We start from the raw sequence: 9087 nt of genomic DNA on the forward strand, positions 1-9087 counted from the left end.
TAAATAAATAAATAAATAAATAAATAAATAAATAAATAAATAAATAATATGTTATCTTCTTATTAAATAAGGTAATGGATCTAGGTAGTCATCATTTAAGTCTTCCAAACTATTAGTTGAAGGCTGAAGGAAACATCATAAAGGCTTGATAGAAGCAACACCTGAATCAAATAATCAATCTTTACTGACCAAAGGAATGGTGATCAGGTACAATGTGCCTCCTGAGCCCTAGGGACTTGACAGCATCATCTAGGAAGTATTTGCTCCAGAAAATTAAACTTGCATCTAACCAGGCCTCAAGATCTGGCAGATTATGGGAAATTTAAAAATAGAAGAACAGGTTGAACATTTGGGGAGATGCAGTTGGCCAAATACTAAAACTCGGGCAGTTTTACAGGACAAATGACCATGTTTCTTTAACAACTAAGTCACAAAAACAAAACGGAATGAACCAGGGGAATGTCATACATTAAAATAGACAAAGTATTTTCAGGCCTGTTAAATAAATATTGGTGTCTAATTCATACCTGCCAACCGTTGGGGAAAATGATGATCAATTAGGAAAATTTGAACACTGAGTAGATATTTGATGCAATTAAGAACTTTTTGTTAAGTTCCTAGGGTGCAATAAGGTATTTTTGTAGTATTTTTCAGAAGTCCTAATCTTTGAGAGATACATACTGAACTATTTATGGATACGTTGTGAGGACGTTTGGGATTTGCTTTAAATCCTTCAGACCGTGTGTTCAGAGCCCCTGCAGCCAGGTGATGGATGTGTGGGCACGTGGGCTCAAGCGTGCTTGCACTGTAGATGGGGATTCTGATTAGAGGGAAGAGGGGCCATCTGAAGAGAAAAGAAACCTGTGCTGGAATTGCGTGGAGAGGGTGATGGAGAGCAAGCTCCTCGTGGAGGGCCCGGCTGTGTCCAGGAGAAGGGGAGGCTTTCCTATCCTTATAGGAGAGTAGGAAGACCAGGAGCAGATGTGTGCAGGTTTAAACACTTGGTGAGGGGGAAGGGACAACTTTACCTTTAGTGGTTTCTATGTTCTCTGTCAAGTAGGAAGTGTGGTGGCAGCGAGGGGAAGTTAGGCAGGTGTGTCAGAAACAAACTCACCCGTCCAAACCCAAAGAATGGACGCAGAGACCCAGAGAAGAGCAAAAGTGAGACTTTTAGTGACAGTCTTGCAAGATCGGGTGTGTGAAAAGGAGGCATACCCAGCATAGTTTCAACAAGCAATTTATGCCCTGGCGCGCAGGTCCCTCCCCAGGTTCCTCATGGACTGACTACTATGAGGTCACAATCTTCCTGGACGTCATCTATTGATTGTTAGGCAGGGACTTTAGGTGTTTTTTGTTTTCGCTTTTTTTTTTTTAGGATTGTCTTGCTGCATTTTGTTGCAGCCCACAATGCATTGCAATCCTAGTTAGCTCAGGGGCTCTTCAAGTATTTGACTTGTGACCTAAGTAGCTGGGCAGGCTGATAAGAACAGACAAACTGAGCTGTCTTGCAGACTAGTAAAGTTTTATCTTGGACTAAACTTCTTTGGTTTGGATGATGAAGGGGTGGCCTGTCCCTCCACACCTGTGGGCGTTTCTCGTTAGGTGGAACGAGAGACTTGAGAAAAGAAATGAGACACAGAGACAAAGTATAGAAAAAGAAAAAGTGGGCCCAGGGGAGCGGCGCTCAGCCTACAGAGGACCCACGCCAGCACCACCGGTGCTGGTCTCTGAGTTCCCTCAGTATTTATTGATCATTATCTTTACCATCTTGGAAAAGGGGAAGTGGCAGGACAATAGGATCATAGTAGGGAGAAGGTCAGCAGAAAGACCTGTGAAAAAAGATCTCTGTGACATGAATAAGTTTAAGGAAAAGCGCTGTGTCTTGAAATGCATATGCAAACATCTCCATAAACCTTTTCAGTGCATAAAGAGCAGCATTGCCCTAGCAAGTCCCACCTTCAGCCCTAAGGAGGCTTTTCTCCTATCTCAGTAAACAGAACATACACCAGACGTTCCATTGCCCAGGGACCCACAGGAGACAGATGCTTTTCTCTATCTCAACTGCCAAGAGGCCTTCTTTGCTCTCATACTAATCCTCCTCAGCACAGACCCTTCGCGGGTGTCAGACTGGGGGACGAACAGGTCTTTCCCTTCCCACGAGGCCGTATTTCAGACTATCACAAAGGGAGAAACCTTGGGACAATACTAGTTTTCCTAGGCAGAGGTCCCTGCGACCTCCCGCAGTCAGTGTATGTGTCCCTGGGTACTTGAGATTAAGAGAATGGTGATGACTTTTCTCAAGCATACTGCCTTCAGGCACTTGTTTAACAAAGCACAGCCTGCACAGCCCCAGATCCGTTAAACCTTGAGTCACCATAGCACATGTCTCTTGCAAGGACCGGGTTGGGGATAGGGTCACAGATTAACAGCATCTCAAATACAGAACAAAATGGAGTCTCTTATGTCAACTTCTTTCTATATAGACACAGTAACAGGCTGATCTCTCTTTCTTTTCCCCACAGGATGAGGGCAACTAAGGTGCGGGAGAAGGGGGAAGAAGGGGAAGGCTGACAATCAGGCATCTGCTATCCAAGCAGGGGCCTAGTATGTCCTCTTTCTTCTGCAGTTTGCTGACCTAAGCCAATTCAAGGCACTTTGTCTTGGAAATGGACCACTGTATAGATTATTTCCTTCAGGTGGGAGACATGGGAAGAGCCAGAAGGTTTGAAATAGCCCTTGCCTTAGTGTCATTGGCAGAAGTGAGTGGGGTTTGCAGGAGTGTTAAGCCTGTTAGTCATTGCAAATTCATTGTGAACACAGCCATATTAGGTGGTTTTCTTCTGAATCACCAGGGTGCTTCCATGCCAGTTCCTGGCAAGGAGATACTTGGTTTTCTTGGGATGGGGGTCTGCTTTTTAAAACGCAAGCTTTATTATTCTTATTATTTTTTAATTTTTAATTTTTTCCTGAGGTGGAGTCACCCTGTTGCCCAGGCTGGAGTGCAATGGCTCGATCTCAGCTCACCACAACCTCCACCTCCTGGATTCAAGCAATTCTCCTGCCTCGGTCTCCCGAGTAGCTGGGACTACAGGCACATGCGCCATGCCTGGCTAATTTTTGTATTTTTTAGTAGAGATGAAGTTTCACCATGTTGGCCAGGCTGGTCTGGACCTCCAGACCTCAGGTGATCCACCGGCCTTGGCCTTACCGGCTTTATTATTATTCAGGTATGGTGAGGCTGCAGATCTGGAGACGGTTGCCACTGAAAAGATAGCTTGTGATTTGTGGTTCCCAAGGGGGGAACATGCCATGCTGCCTGCTGGTGGGGGCCAGACAAAGAAGCACCAGGCGGCCAGGAGTCAGAGGGCAAGGGGATACTGTGGGTGGAAACCTTTACTGCACTTTTAGTGAGAAAGAACAGGCAAGGCAGGGTCAGCAAGTTTAGGATTGGGTTGTGAGAACATCTCTATGGGCTCTGGGGCCTAGAGACTCTCCCTTGTTGTCTGGTACCCAGCCCTGGGGTGATGTCGGAAGGGGGATGGTGGCCCAGGGTGAGAGTCTAGTCATGGCTGGATGTGGTCGGGGGTGTTGGCTGGGATTGGCTCGTATTTGAAAAGCATACCCGTGGGCAGGTTGTTTACCCTGTCTCGAAATTAACTAGCCCTGGGAGGGGCAGCCCCTGCAGGGTCAGCAGGGCCCCGGATGTTGAAGTGTCAGAGTATGGAAATCAAAGATGCTTGGTGCAGTGTGTGTGTCTGCTGGTGTGGCAGGAAGACAGACCAGCAGCAAGGGAGGTGAGGCTAGTGGGGGGGATGTGATGGAGGTGGTGAATCACGGAATCGAAGCTTGCTCGCTGGGAAGTCGAAGAAAGTACACGGATTAGAAAACCTGAGTTCCTGTTGGGTTTGTGGGGAACAAGCTGACCCAGGAATGCCTGGAGAAGGGAGGCTGCAGCCATTTGGGATGCCCACACTTATTCAAGGTGGGATGGTTTTGGGGAATGCTCCAGGTGACTGTGAAGGGAAGTGGTCCCTGGATGGGAAGGAAATGATAGGCTATACGTGGGAAAAAAAATTTGCCAGGATCCTGGAAGGCCATGACGCAGCCGTGCCCCTTCCAGGCAGGCGGCGGCCCATCTCAGCCACATTGCTTGCCATGCCTTCTGTGTGGGAGCAGGGAGAGCCTTCACGCAGCAGAAGCAGAGCTGCACTTCCTTACACCAAATGCCATGGCACCGAAAGAAAGGGTGGAATATAAACTCCATGAGATTTTTTTTTATCTTTGAACTTCCAATGCTCATTATAAAGACAGAAGCTGATAGGTGCCCTATAACTATTAGTAGTCTGAAATAATAAATAAGGAGAGAAGTAATCATACATGTACTTTTATTGATAAAAAAAGAGACTAACAGCCCACCCCAGTTAAGGATTGATGAGATAAGGCGTGTGAGTAAATGTGGAGACACAAAAATCAACTCACAATCAGAAGGTGGCAGAGGGAGTGGGGATGGTAACTTAGGTTGAAAGAAATGGCATTTTAGAAACGGTAATGCAAATCTGCCTTTGATAAATAAGAATACATCACGGAGTAGGGACAAGAATGGATAGTACGGTAGCACAGAAGGAGATGGAAAAGAGATCCCGTGTGCATGCTGGGGAATATCAATCACCCTTGGAACCTTCCATGAGCCTGAAATAGAACAGGGATCCAAGTATCCCTATGTGGGAGAAACGTGAATGCTGTCACTTCCACGTCAGCCGGGCTGCGGAAGCAGGACCCCAGGGGACCACGGGCTTGCCAGCACAGGATCTCACCACTGGCTCTGCCAAGGCCTGGGGTCCTTTCCAAGCAATAAAATTATAGGTGTGAAATGCATTTGAGCTATTTTCTCCAAAACATACCACAGAAGATCAAAAGAGGATGCAAAAGATGACTTCCTCCCATCGAAATGGCTAAAACAAAAGTGATAAAAATAAATTTGTGGTTAAAAATATCTGAGGATTGGTAGGGCAACAGGGTATCATTACTCAGAATCTGGCCTGCAATTAAAGATTTCCAAAAATGGCAGATGGCCTCCTTCTTCATCAATTCCACATTTACCCCCACCAGTTCTACTTGCAGAAGGCAAGACTTACGAAAGAGGCTTCCTTACAGTCACGAGATTCCCACATTAGAGTGTGGCTCTCACCCCAATACTTTCAATATTTTGGGTTCTTACAGTGTCTATTTCTAAGTTCATTTGTTTTGACGGATCACGGAGGAAACTGTTTTCCTGTGTTGACGTTAACCACACTTCACGCTTCCCTGCTAGCAATCTTCAGGTGTATTATACTGTTGTTGTTATTGAGTTCAAAAGCGAAATCTCCTTCAGAGCCTCTACAATGGCTGGAAACAATTGCAAACAATTTTTCTTTTTCTTTTCTTTTCTTTTTTTTTTTTTGAGACGGAGTCTCGCTTTGTCACCCAGGCTGGAATGCAGTGGCCCAATCTCGGCTCACTGCAAGCTCCGCTTCCCGGGTTCACGCCATTCTCCTGCCTCAGCCTCCCGAGTAGCTGGGACTACAGGCGCCGCCACCACGCCCGGCTAATTTTTTGTATTTTTAATAGAGATGGGGTTTCACCGTGTTAGCCAGGATGGTCTCGATCTCCTGACCTCCTGATCTGCCCGCCTCAGCCTCCCAAAGTGTTGGGATTACAGGGTGTACAGATATCTGTGTGAGTTCCTGCTTTCACTTCTTTGGGTATTTCCCCAATGTGGGATTGGTGGATCGCATGGTAATTCTATGTGAATTAGCTTTTTGAGGAATCTCCATGCTGTTTCCACAGTGGTTGCATCATTTTTCACTCCCACCAGCAATGCACACGGGTGCTAATTTTTCTATATGGTTTGCCAATACTTGTTATTTTATGTTTTTTTTTTTTTTTTTTTTTTTGCTGTTGCTTGTTTATAGTAGTCATTTTAATGAGTGTGAAATGGGACCTCATGGTGGTTTTCATTTGCATTTCATTAGTGATAAGTGACGGCGAGGGCATTTTTGTGTACTTATTGGCCAACTGTATATCTTCTTTGGATAAATGTCTATTCATGTCTGAAACTTTCATGTGTTCAACAAGTCTATTATTATCATTAGAGAGTTTTCACATTGAGGCAAAAATAAGATAGATTTTTAGTTAGAATTGAAGTCAAGTTCAGAGTGACACTTATGCTCAAAACTTTAGACAAGTTATGTATCTCCCCCTGGCTTACTGCACCACCCATCCAACAGGACTTGTGAAGCAGCTGGTCCTTCACTTAGCAGAGCTTCGTGTGCACTGCCACTGGCAGAAGCCTTGTAATGCTAACAAGAGCAGCCTCCAATACTAATGGCAGAGGCAGTGGACACACTAAAAGGAAGCTCAGCAAAGATGCAAATGTGTTCCGATTTAAATATTTTACAGGAAGCTGACGGGAGGATGGATGGAGTGGCCTGGCATTTGCCATTGGTTCTCTGATTTTGGAGACGGGAAAACTTCCTGCTGGCAAAGAGAAAATTTGCAGTGATGATCCTGATTTTGAATGGAAGCTGAATTCAGGAGATTTACCAGGAAGAGAAGACGTAATCTTGAGTCTGGTTTCACCAGGTTTGTTACAAGAGGATATAGCCAGAGTCGTGCGGGCAGAAACTCCTAACTCCTCATAAGACTGTGATACTGGCCAGGTGCAGTGGCTTACGTCTGTAATCCCAACACTTTGAGAGGCTGAGGTGGGTGGGTCACCTGAGGTCGGGAGTTTGACATCAGCCTGACTAACATGGAGAAACCCCGTGGGAGGCAGAGCTTGCAGTGAGCCGAGATTGTGCCACTGCGGTCAGCCTGGGCGACAGAGAGAGACTCCGTCTCAAAAAAAATACAAAATTAGCCAGGCATGGTGGTGCATGCCTGTAATGCCAGCTACTCAGCAGGCTGAGACAGGAGAATTGCTTGAACCCAGGAGTGGGAGGTTGCAGTGAGCTGAGATTGTGCTACTGTACTCCAGCCTGGGCAGCAAGAACGAAACTCCGTCTCAAAAAAAAAAAAAAAAAAGACTCTGACATTAATATAAATATTTGTCCAGAGGCTTTTAAAGATCTTTGCAAGGCATATGTTTGTACCTTATTTTCATCTTTTTGTTTTTTTTTTTTTTGAGATGGAGCCTTGGTCTGTCACCCAGGCTGGAGTGCAGTGGTGCAATCTTGGCTCACTGCAACCTCCATCACCCAGGTTCAAGCGATTCTCCTGCCTCAGCTTCCTGAGTAGCTGAGACTACAGGTACCCACCACCATGAATGGATAATTTTTATATTTTTAGTAGAGGCAAGGTTTCACCATGTTGGCCAGGCTGGTCTTGGACTCCTGACCTTAAGTGATCCACCTGCCTCACCCTCCCAAAATGCTGGAATACTTTTATCATTTTTTTATAATCAATTCAGTATTTGTATAGGGATAAAATTGATTTCTGGGACTAGACTTCTAATGTATGCTATTAGTCCCTCAAGAGATAAGATCTACCTTAAAATGTCCAGACTTGCAGCTCTCTCCAGCCACAAACCAAGGTTTCAGCCAGCAGCTCGTGCCTGTCTTGAGAGTCACTACAGGGATTAAGTGAGATAAACACAGACGTTTGGAACCAGAGGACTCCCCATGACAGCTCTGACTCAGGGAGCCTTGGTGTGGCTCGCAGAGGAGACATGCAGTGCCCCAAGTCATGCGGCGTTGAGAAGCCTTTTCCACTTCTGGTCCCTCGTGGCCACTTAACATCCCCCTACATGAAAACACCCGGATGCAGAATCATCTGAGTAGCCTACTTAATAATAATTTGTGAATATCCTTCACAGTGTCAGGGGAAGTTTTATCGTATTTTAAGTTTCGTATCGTTTTAGTTTAGTTCACTTCTTTTGTTTCAAATACCTTCAACAAGAGTGCTTATATCTTTTCCCCCCAGCTTCCTGCAGAATTCCACACTAAACAGGATGAAGAACAGGTTGTTAGCAGACTGAGGTACTTGGGGCCACATATCATACGCAACAGGAGGGAGAAACCACTCCAGGTGAGGAGTCTAGACAAGTTCCCTGGCTGGCCGAGTGCACGCAGGAGCACTGTGGGCTTTGAGGGGGTGTTTGCCAGTTACGCAGGAGCGGCACTGCTGCCCTCTTCGCTGTGTGCAAGCCACTGTGCTGGCACAGCCATGCTTCCTGCTGTCAGACACAATGGTGGTTCTTAGGGTTGACATTGTGGCTGTACAGTTGCTGTGTTCATCTTTGTGTCTGACCGACCGGGTAACGCTGCCCCATGGAGGAGAACCATGGGTTTAATCTCTAAATCACCACCTCCGTGTTGTTTTTAGAAAAACAATCATCAGGTTTTGGTGAAATTGATGTTTGCAAGTGTGAGTGAGCCCCATGTGCTCAAGCTTGAGGAACCCCTGAGATGGCACAAGTTCTGCCACACTGGGCAATGGGTGGTCTTGAAGCACACAGGACACTAGAAGACATGAGGGCAATTGCTACACGCCAAGCCCAGGGCCAAGCACGCTGTGCAGGTTGTTTCTTTGTTCCCAGCCCAGCCTTTGAGATCTGTGGAGGAGACCATGAACTGTGACACTGTCTCTTCCTCCTGCTTGCAGGAGCTGGCAAGCTGGAACCTGCTTTTCTACACCACACCGCAGAGGGCCCTGAATGTGATCTATGATTCCAACAAGCAGCCCGGACGCAGATCCGGAGGGCAGGGATGATGTGGGGGCTGCCTTTCTGGTTGACCTGCTGGTAAGCATGGCCTTATGGATCTATCACCAACAGCACCCAGTCACTTGGGGAGGTCGAGTGGCAGGGCTGGGGCATCCATCAGGGTTTGAGTTTTGCTTATGTGGACCAGCAGGTGCAGCACAGCTGCATTTCAGTGCAGGGCTTCCTGATCCTGCAGCACAGCAGCCTCTCCCCCACAGGGCTGCTTCCCCAGTTCTGGGCATCAGTCCCAGAGATGAAGACCAGAGCCATTCACTCTGGCTCGGCCAACAATTCTGTGACCACCCAGTTCTCTGTACGAAATTCCTTTCTGCTTTACGTAATTAAAA

Source organism: Piliocolobus tephrosceles, chromosome 6 (genome assembly GCF_002776525.5).
Source record: "Piliocolobus tephrosceles isolate RC106 chromosome 6, ASM277652v3, whole genome shotgun sequence".
In the NCBI taxonomy this organism is placed as follows: domain Eukaryota; kingdom Metazoa; phylum Chordata; class Mammalia; order Primates; family Cercopithecidae; genus Piliocolobus; species Piliocolobus tephrosceles.